The sequence below is a fragment of the Macaca fascicularis genome, chromosome 7 (assembly GCF_037993035.2).
Source record: "Macaca fascicularis isolate 582-1 chromosome 7, T2T-MFA8v1.1".
In the NCBI taxonomy this organism is placed as follows: Eukaryota; Metazoa; Chordata; class Mammalia; order Primates; family Cercopithecidae; genus Macaca; species Macaca fascicularis.
Window position 1 is genome coordinate 170,921,266 of NC_088381.1, and position 14,099 is coordinate 170,935,364.

Consider the following 14,099-nt stretch of genomic DNA (forward strand, 5'->3'; position numbering starts at 1 on the left):
TGACTTGAACCCGAGAGGTGTAGGTTGCAGTAAGCCGAGATCGCGCCATTGCACGCCAGCTTGGACAACAAGAGTGAAACTCCGTCTCAAAAGAAAACAAAACAAATCAAAACCAAGGTCTCCGACCCCCAGCCCCAGGCCATGTGTAGCATGTTTGAGTGCGAGAAGTTGCCAGCACCCTTCAGCCCAAGTTGACCCACAGGGGCCAATGGTTTTTGTGTGGGCAGGCGCCACCTGAGGCACAGACCATCACATTCAGGGAGAGGTGTAACAAAATCCCTTTCCTAGCCCTGAAGCCCCCGGCACTCTGCTCTGAATACCTTTTCCTTCTCACTGAAAAACAAACAGGATGGCCTTCTGAGCTGTTGCATGTCTGTGAGTCACTTGAATATCTGCATGCACCTCTCCCAAAAATGCAGCAAGCAGAACATGTAATGCTACATCAACTCCTGTGAGACATGTGTCCAAAGATGCTGTCAGTTTGTTGTTGGACGTTGCCATAGGGAACAGAGATCTGCCTTTGAAGTACAGCAAGGAGAGAGCTCTCCTTCCTGCCCATCACTGCTGCCCAGTGGCTCTAATTGCAGGGGCGAGAACACCGGCCCCCAACCCCCAAAGCAGTTGCCCTGCTTGGGGCAAACTTCTTTGTCCTGTGCCCCTTCAATTCCCCACAGCAGAGGATCTTCAGAACTGCTCAATTGGAGAAGAAAAAGGAGGAGGAGGAGGGGAGGGAGAGAAAGGGAGGGAATCCGTCTCACCAGCAGAGGGCTCAGCCTGGTTGTGCCTGACTTCATTCTGAACGTTGCTTTCTAATGCTAGGCTGGAGCATGAAAGGAGCCGCAGAAAACCCTCTCATGGGTCTTTGGACCTTCTGCCTTGCTTCTTCTTCTTTTTAAATTATTTGTTTATTTATTTATTTTTCCTTTTTTGAGACAGGGTCTCACTCCATTGCCCAGACTGGAGTCCAGTGGTGCCATCATGGCTCACTGCAGCTTCAACCTCATGGGCTCAAGCAATCCTCCCGCTTCAGCCTCCCAAAGTGCTGGGACCACAGGCATGAGCCACCATCCTTTTTTTTTTTTTTTTTTCCCCAGACAGAGTCTTGCTCTGTCGCCCAGGCTGGAGTGCAATGGCACATTCTTGGCTCACTGCAAACTTTGCCTCCTGGGTTCAAGTGATTCTCTTGCCTCAGTCTCCTGGGTAGCTGGGATTACAGGCGCCCTCCACCACACCTGGCTGATTTTTATATTTTTAGTAGAGACATGGTTTTACCACGTTGGCCTGGCTGGTCTCGAACTCCTGACCTCAGGTGACTTGCCTGCCTGCGGCCTCCCAAAGTGCTGCGATTATAGGCGTAAGCCACGGTGCCTGGTCCATGTCCTGCTTCTTTTAAAACAACCAAAAATAGTCCAGCCTAGGGAACGGAGTCTGTCCTGATTTTGGCAAAATTAAACCAGATCCTAGGTAACACACAGCATAAGGCAGGTGTTGGGAGTGGGCCCCAGTCGACAGGGTGCCAGGACTGTGGGCTGAGCAGGGCTGGGGACATGGGAGGCCTCAGTGCCTGGGTTATGGGAAGTGGTTGGGACCCTGAGCCTGAGGTCAGTAACATCCCAACTCCCCACAGGCAAGAAAGGGCACCTGAGGCTCCCAAGGGGAGTCCACCATGGGGGCGGGGGAGATCGCTGGACTCCAGCAGTCCCTGTGAGGGACAGCCAAGGCTGGCCTGTCACCTCTAAAAGAGCTGTGCCTGTGGCACAGACAGAGGTGCCACTGTGGCCTGGTGAGTGTGACTGTAGAACAAGCACCTGTTGGGCTAATGGAGCCAGAGACATGGCTCCAGCAGCCAGGTCGGAGTATCTGAGGTTCTGGAACATTCCATGGGTGAAGCTTCAGGGGGAGATGCTGGACTTCCTGCCTCCACTCACATGAGTCACTGGAGCAGTACAAGAAGGCAGACTAGCCTTGGCTACTCACACTGGTCTCAGCTCTGGGGTAGGGCTCTTTATAAGCCTTCTCCAGAAGTGAAAAATGCAAAGTCCTCTGTCTCCTCACCACTGACTTGCAAACTCCAGCGAAAGCCTCACCCCTCAGTTGGCCCATAGTCGCCCAGAAGCCCTCCTTTCGCTCCCCATCTCGCCAGGCCCAGCCAGGCTGGCTGCTGTCTTGGTGGGCCTAGGTGAATCACTGATGTCATCACTGATGCCTTTGGGGCAAAAGGCCGAGACCTCGGGAGCAACGCGCAGGCCCCAGCGGCCTGGTGTGCAGGGGCAGCCAGGACCGCCGAGGACGCTGGGGGCACGTGGCAAACTGGCCACCCCGTCCACCCGTGAGCAAGACACCACTCGGGGGTGTGGGAAGGTCCCCGGGAGGGAGAAAGGAAAGTGCCACCAAACTAATGTGGAGCCCTGCCCTCTGCACGCGAAAGGGGCCCCACGGCCTGAGTCACCCTCAGCCCCACCTGCGTGTGCGCGAGGGTGCGTGGCCTGGTATGAGTGCCAACGGTGTTACTGAGCGTGTGTGCGCGTGTCCGCGTGAGGGGAGTGTGAGCGTCGTGTATGCGTCCGCTACAGTGCGGGGGGCCGCATGTCGGACCCGTACGTGTACGTAGGGGTCGCGTGTGGCCATGGGCACACGGGCGTGCACGCGCGGGGGCTGCGTATGCCGGCGTGGGGGGCGCGGGCCAGGTGGCCGCGGGGAGGAGCGGCGCCAGCACCTCTCGGCCCCCACGCGGCCTGCGTGGCTTTTTGACCCGGAAAGGCGGGGACACGAGGACGCGCGGCGGCGGGGGCGCGGCGGGGGCGGCGCAGAGCGTGGAGGCCCGCGGGGCGCGCGGCGGAGACTGGAGGGAGGTGGGGGGCGCCCGGGGCCGTCCCCGCCCCGCGCCGCCGCGCCGCCGTTGCTAAGGCCGGGCGGGCGGGCGGCGGGCGCGAGGGCCCTTAGCAACGGGTCGCGGGCGCGCGCGGGGACCGGCGGGCGCGTGGGGCCGGCGGCGCTCGCGGGCTCCTGCCGCTCCCACGCGCGCGGGCGGCGGGGGCGGGGCGGCGGGCGCGCCGGGGATTTCCAGCGCGCGAGAGGAAGTGCCTGCGCGGGACTGCGTGAGGGAGCGAGGGAGCGAGGGAGCGCGGCGCGGCCGCCGCGTGCGCGAGCCGGGGTTGCAGCCCAGCCGGGACTTTCCAGCCGGCGGCAGCCGCGGCGGCCGCCGGCTCTTCCCCGCCCCCCGCCATGGGGCAGCCCGGGGAGCAGGACGCTGCGGACCGCGGCGGAGGACGCGCCCGGCGCCCCTGAGCCGGTCGAGCGGCGGCGGACCGCGAGGTAAGGCGCCGCGGCGGGCGGGCGGGCCTCCGGCGCGCGGCCGGGCGCCTCCATCCCAGTCGCCTCCATCCCGCGCCCTCGGCGGCGGGGCCCGGGGGCCTCAGAGCTGCCCGGCGCGGGCCCGGCCCGGCGCAGGCCCGGCCCGTCCCGGCGGCGAGTGCGGGGCGCGGCTTTAGCCTGGCCCCGCGCCCCAGCCCGGCTGCCTCCCGCCCCCGGACGCCTCAACTTCGGCAAACTTTGTCCCGGAGGCCAGGCTCGGGGCCCGAGGGGGCCGGGACGCCCGCAGCTTTTCAGGAAACGGGGCGCGCAGGCCTCGCCACGGCCGTGACCCCCGCGGGCGTTGAGGACCCGGCACCCCGCGGGGCCGCGGGTTTCACGCGGAGGGACGGCGGCTCAGGAGCTGCGTGGCCGAGCGCGCTGCCCGGGCCGGCGGGGGGGGCCCGGGCGTTATTGGAAAGTTGGTCCTGAGTCATGCCGCCGCAGAGGCGCCTCCGACCGCTTGGGGGGCGGCGCGGGGGGTCCGGGTTGGGCTCAGGACGCAAATTCCCCTTCCGCGGCCGCCGAGGGCCGGCGACTCCCGGGGCACCGGGCAGCTCCGGGCCGCGGGCTCTGCGTCTTCCCCGCGGGCGCCAGGCGGCTCTCGGCGGGCTGGCAGGTTCCACGCCGCCAGCCAGCCCGGTGTGGGGACTTCGGTCTAGTATTTGAGCCTAAGGAGAGAATTCTGTGTGGAAAATTCTCTCCCTTCGATGTGAAACAGTAACAAACTGGAAACGGATGAGGTGTTGTGGACGTGCTTGGAAATCCAAGAAGCCTTCAGATTACGAGCCGTTGACGGGACCAGTTGTATTTCACCTTTTTCGAATTAAGCTCAGAATCAGTTTTCAGAATGAGATGTGATGCGTGATGCGTGGTGTGTGTGTGTCTGTGTGTGTATGGATATAATTCATTCATTTTTGTGGCGTCAGAAAGGTTATGTCGAGCGTTGTAGCGGCTTCTTAATTTACATTCACAGCATACAACTGAAGAGGAGCCATTATTTATTTTTTTTTTCTAGCATTTGCTGCGACTACACACTGCCGGAGCGTTTGGAAATGTTGTTTGCTGTTACCCTGTATGTGTCTATAAAATTCTTACTGTAGGGAATGGCCAAGTGGACCATCAGTTCGTCCTGAGATCTTCTCATGTCTCTCACGTCTTTGAAAATGGCCTGTGAAAAGACTGCATCATATGTAGGATGTCTGGCAAAATAGTGTACAGCGTTCTTTTCTCAAATGAGAGGAAATGTGTACCTGTTCACCGCGTTGTGACAATGTAAATGTTAAGAATTAGTCTAAAGATGAAAATTCTTTGGCCAAAGCAAGATAAGCCTTATCGGTATGAAAACTGGAAAATATCACATGGGACTGGAAATCCTGTGAGTGGGTGCTCATGACGGAAACCCTGACAGACCTTGGATTCCAGCATCGCTAGTGAAAATCAGACCTTATCATGGATAAGGGTTAAGATGTAAGGTGTCTCACCCAGACGCCATCTGTTCCAGCTGTCAATGCAGAAGCCAGGAAAGGAGAGAGAGATGGCCAGGGAGAATTCCAGCTTTTTTTTTTTTTTTTTGAGACATTCATGTGAATTTCTCTGCGAGGGGAAAGAAGACCAATTATTTTCCTTGGATGCTATCCCTTCTTTTGCAATTAATAAGATGGCTTCACTCAGTGAGAAGCTGTAAAGAGATTTCACTGGAAACAGGCAGTAACAGTCTCCAGTTGTTTCTGTTAATACCATCAAAATGTCCCTACTCTTGTTTGTGCCTTGAAGAAAGTCCTTCATTAACTGAGACGTCTGAGCCTGCCTTGCGGATTCTGATTCTCTAAATACTCCTGCAAGAATCCCTTTAATTTTTGACTCTGCAACTCAAGAAGGACCTTTCTAGGGTATTATCAGGATATGCATGCTAATGATACCGTCAGGTTAGATGAGAATGATTGATCACTCCCTTAAAATCCTTTTTTATGATGTTAAAGCTGTACTTTAAGAAAGATAAAACTGCTACTGTGGCGTTGCAAGTCTGAGCTAGCTCAGGCAAACAAAGGAAATTGCGTTAAATTTGCCCAACTCTTATTTTCTCTTCATATAGCAAGACTCTCCAAACAGCAAGTGATCTAACCTATCAAATATTATGCAATAGTTGAATTTCCTTGCAGTGGTCAGTTTAAAGAACTGTTAACTTAGCAGAGGCGACGTTTCGTGGCCAAGGCCCTCAGGGTCCATTCCATGGAATCAGGGACTCCTTGCTGCTGCTTTGCGAGTGTTCGTGGAGGAAGAAAAATTACTTGGTATTCTTTTTGTGTGGAGGAGTCATAATAACTGACCTCAGATACAGAGAAAGTGGGAAGAGTGAGAAAGAGGGAGGTGAGGCCAGAGGATTTGGAAGGCTACCAGAGAGAGTCAGCCGAGACCTGAGTGTGGAGATGATGCTTAGACTTGCTTTGAGCAGTGGGGATGAAGCCAGAATGAGGGAGGCCTAGACGCCCGAGAGAGGTACACGGGATAGGTGCCATGCGGTCTGCACCAGTGCAGCAGGCTTTGGGTCCCAAAGATGCGAATGGAAATAGAAGAAAATGCAGTTTTAAACAGAACAGGAAAAAAAAAAAAACTGAGAAAATGTTATGTGTGCTTGTGTAAAATTTATTATTCATAATTAAAATACAAAATGCCTTTCTCATTTGAGAAAGCCTTTATTGACTAAGTTCTGCACAACAGTATTCCAGGAAAGGGGATGGGAGACGGACCACCCTAGGGAGAAGAAGGCGGAGTTTTTTACTATTAAGCATAATACCTTTCTTGTTTGTTTGTTTTGGTGAAGCTTATTGTCGGCCTGTGCAGATGACTTGGAGTAGGCTGGCAGGTAGTGGGATGTCATAAATGCTGATGCCTGTTGGTTTCTATCAACTTTAGGAATCAGGTGGGAATTGATGCTGCATTCTGTATTCCTCGAGATAAGTGGATCATTAATTGGGACTTGGGAGTCTTTTTCTCATTGAATTAATGTTCAGTTAATGTGCCCTGAGTTCTCATAATGTTCTGGTTACCATGCTGGGAAGAGTGAGACACAGCATCCGTCTGCTGGGGTGTGATCTGCAGGGATATAGGCCATCTTGGCCCCTGTGCACGGTGAGGGGACGTGCCAGAAACCAACAGATACTTGACTGAGACAGACCAGGACAGAGCTTATGGCAGGACGCATAAGGAAAAAGCCAGCATCCTGCCCTCAGATGCTAACCATTTGGCAGAGACTACTTTCTCCCACCAGGAAGAAACCAGCAAGTCAAAATGTAGGATGAGATGAATTAGTGGATAGGGTAGAATTCTAGAAGTGTGGTGGGAATCCACCATAAGGGAAAGAGAAAGCTCTTGGTTGGCTGAGGTAGTTGGGTAGGTCTTCTGGGAAGCGGCGTTGAGTTGAGGCCCAGTGTCAGGAAAGCTCTGGTATAGTGGGGCCATCTGGGCCCCCTTACAGGGCCCCCTCCCACTTTGTTTTGGTAAGATGGGATCTGACAGCTTGCCATCCTGTCACTCCTTGCCAGTAGATGCGGGGCTGGCCATGCTGCTGCTCATTGGGTTTCTAGTTGGGAAGTTGCATGTGCTGGCCTTTGGCTCTTGTAACTGGGAGCTCATGTGGGTCAGGCATACTGTACTGTGAAGGGCATGGTCTGTGGAGGGGAACAGAGCAGCAGGCCCTAACCTGGGTGACACTACTTGGCTGTCCCTACCATTTTTCATTGCATGTAGAAAGTCTCAAAAGTGGCAGGGGAGGGGTGTAAATGTTAAAAAGCCCCTTCCTAGCCTGACGTGCTCACCTGTGGTCCCAGCTACCCCAGAGAATGAAGTGGGAGGATCACTCTAGTCTGGGTAACACAGTGAGACTCCTGGCTCTAAAATAAATTTATTTATTTATTTATTTATTTTATTTGAAATGGTCTCACTCTGTTGCCCAGGCTGGAGTACAGTGGCCCGATCTTGGCTCACTACAACCTCCACCTCCTGGGTTCAAATGAGTCTCCTACCTCAGCCTCCCTAGTAGCTGGGATTACAGGCGCCCACCACCACACCTGGCAATTTTTTTTTTTTTTTTTTTTTGAGGCAGAGTCTCACTCTGTCACCCAGACTGAAGTGCAGTGGCGTGATCTCAGCTCACTGCAACCTCCACCTCCGGGATTCAGGCGATTCTCCTGCCTCAGCCTCCTGAGTAGCTGGGGACCACAGGTGCGTGCCACCATAACTAGCTAATTTTTGTATTTTTAGTAGAGGTGGGGTTTCACCATCTTGGCCAGGCTGGCCTCAAACTCCAGACGTCAAGTGATCCACCTGCCTTGGCCTCCCAAAGTGCTGGGATTACAGGCGTGAGCCACTGTGCCCAGCCTTCCCAGCTAATTTTTGTATTTTTTAGTAGAGACAGGGTTTTGCCATGTTCGCCAGACTAGTCTTGAACTCCTGACCTCAAGTGATCCGCCCACCTCAGCCTCCCAAAGTGCTGGGACTACAGGCGTGGGCCACCACACTCAGCCTATTTATTTTTTTGAGATGGAGTCTTCTATTGCCCAGGCTGGAGTGCAGTGGTGCAGTCTTGGCTCACTGCAGCCTCTCCCTCCTGGGCTCAAGTGATTTTCCTGCCTTAACCTCCTGAGTAGCTGGGACTACAGGTGCCTGCCCCTATGCCCCATAAAATACAAAATACAAAATATATTTTGTATTTTATACAAAAACATAAAAATTTTGTATTTTTAGTAAAGAGTGGGTTTCACCATGTTGGCCAGCCTGGTCTCGAACTGACCTCAAGTGATCCACCCATCTCAGCCTTGCAAAGTGCTGGGATTACAGGCATGAGCCACCACACCCTGCCCTGGCTCTAATATTTTTAAAAAGTCCTTCCCCCAACCTACTCCTGTGTCATCCATGCTTAAATCACCTCAGTCTCCTTAATTCTCAAGAACTGAAAAATTGGGGCCCTACATTTCATTTCACAATTTACTTTTTTTCTAGGATTGTTCCATGCTGATTTCGAGAATTAAAAAAAAAAAATTAAATGAAGGCTATTTGGTGGTAACTTCTCATGGGGCAGTTCTATCAAGAAAGATATGAAGATCTGCTTCTTTGACATTCTGATTTCCTTTCCAGTTGAAACACTTATTCTATGGCAGAACCCAAAAGCGTATTTATTGGAAACTTGATTTCTTTAAGTGGAGAGAAAAGCTAAATTGATTAACCAAGTAGAGTAATACAAATCTGTAAGGCAACAGTAGCATCAAAGTGGTGAAATGTGAATCTCCAGGAGTCATGAACATTGTAATGAAGGTTTTCCGAGATTAATTTTGTGTCCTGGAAGGTTACTGCCAATTAGGAGGCCTATGTCCACAAGGTAATGAGGTGCTTGTTAGGCCTTCCCTCCTTTCCCCAAGGGCCAGGCAAATGGTAAGCTCTTGGTCAGTGTTTGTGGCCAGATTCTGCAAGCCGGGAAGACAGGACATGTGACAGATTCCCACAGTGGTTCCGTGTGTTTGGAATGTGTGTCGGCAGTTGGGTGTGCCTTGTAGCGGCCTCCCTTAGCTGTGTGTTCCTGGAGGTCAGGCTTCCATCCTCCTGTTCTGATAATACTTAGCTCCAGGATTAGTTGCATTGGGGGTTTGTTTGGTGGAAAGTTTCATTTCACCATGTAATTTTCTTGGATGCTTTTAATGACTTAAAAGCTGGAAGAACAGGAAAACTAGTTCTCTTGAGCTCTTTCATGTCCAGTAATACTCAGAAATTATAACTTTATGCTGCAAATTAAACCTGCTGCTTGAAACATTATTATAGGGTAAATTAACAGTTTAGGTTTCAGAGGCTTTTCTGTGTGACTTTCCCCTTAGTGGGAGGGGGTTTGGTAAGCCCATTAAGTTTTATCTTAAAATTTAATGTGAATTGTACATTGTCCTCCGTAATATGGTTGATTGTTTTAATATAAACTTACCTTGTTCCCTAAATCTTTTAAAACTCTTGGTTCTCCAAAAGATGTATTGTGTTTCTGGAATCCCACTGTGGATTCCTGGAGCTGTCCACCTCACAGCTGGAGAAGTGTGGCATAGTGGAGGGTACCAACTTTGAGGATCTGAATTCCAGTCTGCCCTCTGTATTTAGTGGTAGAATGACCTTGGGCAGGCTGCTTGGCCCCGCTGAATTGATTTCCCTATCTATACAATGGAGCTACTAGCACCAGGGACATCACTTGCTTTTTATGAGTTAGATGGATGGGAAAGCATTGTGGAGATGTTAATTTTCACAGTATTAGAGGATTGAGGTGTAATAGAGTAAGAATGTTAAGATCTTAGAATGTAAATATCAGATCTTATTAGTTAGGGACCACAGAAGTTTTCTAGTTGAGGTCTCTTATTTTATGTGGGAGGCAGCTGAGGCTCTTGAGAGTTTGGGTCAGCACCTCTCACAAGGCAAATAATGACAAAGCAAGGGCTATTCACCCAGGGTAGGTTTTTCCCTACCTAATTCCAAGGAGGGTTGATTGAGAATTATTGAATCACCCACACTTTTTTTGAGAACTTTCTAAGTGCTAGGGGCTATGCTCGTTGCTAAAGCTAAAAAGTCAGATAGGATGCCGTCTGATCATGTGGTAGGTGCCACGACAGTGGAACAGAGGCTCTGGTGCATTGTGGAGGCGCTGTGCAGTTTCGACCTGGGTTAGGAGGAGGCATTTCCCAAGGAGGTAACTCTTAGGGAAGCTAGCAGCAGGAGTGGGGAATTCTGGGCTAGCAGGGAGTCACCTGGCAGAGGGCCCGTGAGTCGGAAGGGGTTCTGCTGTGGCTGTCCTTCAGGGGAGCGGGTACAGGAAAAGGAACCCGGCCACTTCTGGGTGCTGCCTTTGTGACAGCCTAACTTCTGAGGTAGGAATTCTCCCCATTTTACAGATGAGGAAAAGGAAGAGCAACAGGCCTGCTGGACCCCAGAGTTCATGGTTTCACCACAGCTGAACTACAGTGCAGTTTTTTAGATTTTCTTCAGGTTCTAAACTTCTTAGTTTTGCTTTCAGAGTAGACTTTAGTTTTGCTGCTAGAGAGTGCTTTTTTTTAAAATGGTGTATTTTTCATACAGCCTTTCCCTTTCATCCAACATCTGTTTTGCCTATATGGCTGATTATTCTAGGCCGCACTCCATTCCATCTCTGCCATGAGTTCCTTTCTTACAGCAGCCCCCTCGTATTTACTGTCCTTTGACACATTTGGTTGGGAGGTTCTTTTCGCAGTGGCTCAGATGCTTCTTACAGCTTGCTGAGTAGCAGTCCCTAACCTGATTTGCTAATGTGTTTTCTTTCCCCTTTCTCTCTTAATTTACATTTAAACTGGTAGTCTAGTAATAATGATAGCATTTAGTCATTATGTCTTTACAGAGTTTTACAAACATTAGCTTGTTAGTGATGAACAAGTCCCCAAGGCCTGGTCACTCTGTAGAGAGCATAATGGTTACAGCCTAGCACCTATTCATCTTGAATTTAATTGTAACTACAGATTGCCTGTGGAAATATGAGTTAAAGGCATGGAAGCTGTCACCGCTGTTAGCAGGGAAATGATGTTTGGCTATTTTGGAGAATACTTAAGGTGGCTCTTCTGTGAGAACCACTGTCAAGGTTTTGAACTTGCAACCAGGAGGGGTCAGTGGTGGCTGAGCAGAGATGTAGGGGCTTGTTTCATGGCCATCTGTACCTGCTCCAGGAAGGACTGTGAATAAGAGAATGCGGCCGGACACTGAGGCCACTAGGTCAGGCCCTTGGGATGACAGAGGGTAGATTTCTTTGTTCTTAGACCTAAGTGGGCCCTTGTAGGGTGGAGGCAGTGGCATGAGAGCCTTCCCTGCCTTCTCCAGATTGAGGGATGTTTCTGTGCATCTGGGATAGGTCTCTAGGGTTGAGACGACAAGCTTCTCAAGGGTTGGGTCACTTCATTCTTTGTATTGCTACAGTCTGGCCTAAGATGGACCCAGTAAAAACGAGACCAGTTTATGTATGGAAGGAATCAGCCCTGCTTTGAATTCTAGTCTGTCCTTCTGCTAACTGTGCTGTTAAATTCCTCTTCCTTTCTAAGCCTCAGCTTTCTCATCTATGCAAAGGTAACTGTGGAGTTCACAGTCACACAGAAAAGCCTCTGAAACCTAAACTCTCCATCTGGAGATGGATGGTGGTGATGGTCACACAACATTATGAATGTATTTAATACCACTGGACTATACACTTGAAATGATTACGATGGTAAATTTTGTTATGTGTATTTTACCATAATAAAAAAAGTAATTGAGACCTAAACGTGAGCCTGGGCTTGGCGCAGAGGTTCGTGCCTGTAATCCCAGCACATTCGGAGGCCGAGGTAGGTGGATCACCTGAGGTCATGAGTTCGAGACCAGCTTGACCAACATAGTGAAACCCCATCTCACCTAAAAATACAAAATTAGCTGGACGTGGTGGCGCATGCCCGTAATTCCAGCTACTTGGGATGCTGAGGCAGGAGAATTGCTTAAACCCGGGAGGCAGAGGTTGCAGTGAGCCCAAGATTGTGCCATTGCACTCCAGCCTGGGCAACAAGAGTAAAGCTGCGTCTAAAAAAAAGTCTGTGCCAGGTGCAGTGGCTCATACCTGCAGTCCCAGCACTTTGAGAGGATGAGGCAGGGGGATTGCTTGAATCCAGGAGTTCTAAACCAACCTGGGCAACATAAGACCTTGTCTCTACAAAAAATTTAAAAATTAGCTAGTCATGGTGGTGTGTTCCTGTAGTCCCATCTAACTACTCAGGAGGCTGATGCGGGAGGATTGCTTGAGCCCATGAAGTCAAGGCTGCAGTGAGGTGTTATTGTGTCACCGTACTTTAGCCTGGGTGACTCAGTGAGATCCTGTCTCAAAACAAGAACAAGAAAAATGGGAGCATGTGAGAGAATATAAGAACCTAGTGTTTCAGAAGTGACCATTTCTCTTCCCCTTTCCTCTCCTGAGTGATTTCGTAAAGGGAATGACTTACTAGCAAGGCGGATGGCAGGCCGTCTTGGAAGTATGGCCTGTCCCTGGAAGAAGTACCGGTGGGAGTAGAAGGACATTATTGGACTGCAAATAAATTATTTATAAAAAGGGTAAAATGTCTAGAAAGTGAAATCACAGTATATTTGCACAAAAGGAACATCTATTGATATCTCCCCTTTTTAAAAGCAGTTTTAGCATATGAATTTTTGTGTATTTAAATTCATATTTTAGCACTTTATGTTTTTCTGTTATTTAGCAATAATAGTGTTCTTCAATTTGAGCTGGGTGTGGTGGCTCATGCCTGTAATCCCAACACGTTGGGTGGCTGAGGGGGGCAAATCGCTTGAGGTCAGGAGTTCAAGACCAGCCTGGCCAACATGGTAAAATCCCTTCTCTACTAAACCAAAAAAAAAGAAATTAGCTGGGTGTGGTGGCACGTGCCTGTAGTCCCAGCAACTGAGGCAGGAGAATCGCTTGAATTCGGGAGGTGGAGGTTGCAGTGAGCCGAGATGGCACTACTGCACTCCAGCCTGGGTGACAGTGAGACTGTCTCCAACAACAACAACACTTCAATTTATTCAGGTCTCTGTTCACATTTGACCTCTTCAAAGGGGTCTTCCCTGAACACCCTAATTAAACAGCCCATGCTGTTGCTCTGGTCACTTGCCTTGCTTTTTTTTTTTTTTTTTTTCCATAGCAGAAAATGTTTTTCCTTCCCTTTTTCTTTTTGAGATGGAGTCTTGTTCTGTCACCCAGGCTGGAGTGCAGTGGTGTGATCTTGGCTCACTGCAACCTCTGCATCCCAGGTTCAAGCGATTCTCCTGCTTCATCCTCTCGAGTAGCTGGGGTTACAGGTACGTGCCACCACACCTGGCTAATTTTTGTATTTTTTTAGTAGTGGCTGGGGCTGGGCGCGGTGGCTCATGCCTGTAATCCCAGCACTTTGGGAGGCTGAGGTAGGTGGATCACGAGGTCAAGAGATCGAGACCATCCTGGCCAACGTGGTGAAACCCCGTCTCTACTAAAAATACAAAAATTAGCTGGGCATGGTGGCACATGCCTGTAGTCCCAGCTACTCGGGAGGCTGAGGCAGGAGAATCACTTGAACCCGGGAGGCAAAAGTTGCAGTGAGCCGAGATCATGCTGCTGCACTCCAGCCTGGGCAACAGAGCAAGACTCCATCTCAAAAAAAAAAAAAAAAAAAAAAAGGTTGGGCACGGTGACCTGAGCCTGTATGTAGTCTCACCTACTCCAGAGGCTGAGGCAGGAGGATTGCTTGAGCCCAGGAATTCGACGCTGCAGTGAACTGTGATGGCACCACTGCACTCCAGCCTGGAGGACAGATGGAGAACCTGTCTCTTAAAGAAGAAAAAACAACTTTTCATCCCCCTTTACCCTTTAAGTAATCACTCCCATTCCCCAATCTTCCCGTCCCTTGATAATCTCTAATCTGCTTTTGGTTTCTGTGGATTTGCCTATTCCAGATATAGCATCTAGGAATCATATAACTTGTTTTTTGTGTCTGGCTGCTTTCACTTAGCATGATGTTTTTGAGGTACAGCCAAGTTGTAGCATGTGTCAGTATTTTGTTCCTTTTTATTGCTGAATCATAATCCATTGTATGTACATATATGCCACAATCTGTCTATTCATTTGTTCATGGGCATTTGGATTATTTTTATTGACTATTAAGAGTAATGCTGCTGTAAACATTTGTGCACAAGTTTCTGTGTAGGTA

The 14,099-nt window shown here is 50.3% G+C and overlaps 1 protein-coding gene across 10 annotated transcripts in view; it reads left to right on the forward strand.

Moving 5' to 3' along the window:
• The first annotated feature begins 3,088 nt into the window (after nucleotides 1-3,088).
• The window catches only part of TRAF3 (TNF receptor associated factor 3), a 139,827-nt gene continuing 128,816 nt past the window's right edge, over nucleotides 3,089-14,099 (forward strand). For all 10 annotated transcript variants that reach the window (XM_045397031.2, XM_045397035.2, XM_045397038.2 and 7 more), the window contains exon 1: nucleotides 3,089-3,315. The gene's annotated coding sequence lies outside the window, so the exon portion shown is untranslated. The remainder of the gene's footprint in view (nucleotides 3,316-14,099) is intronic.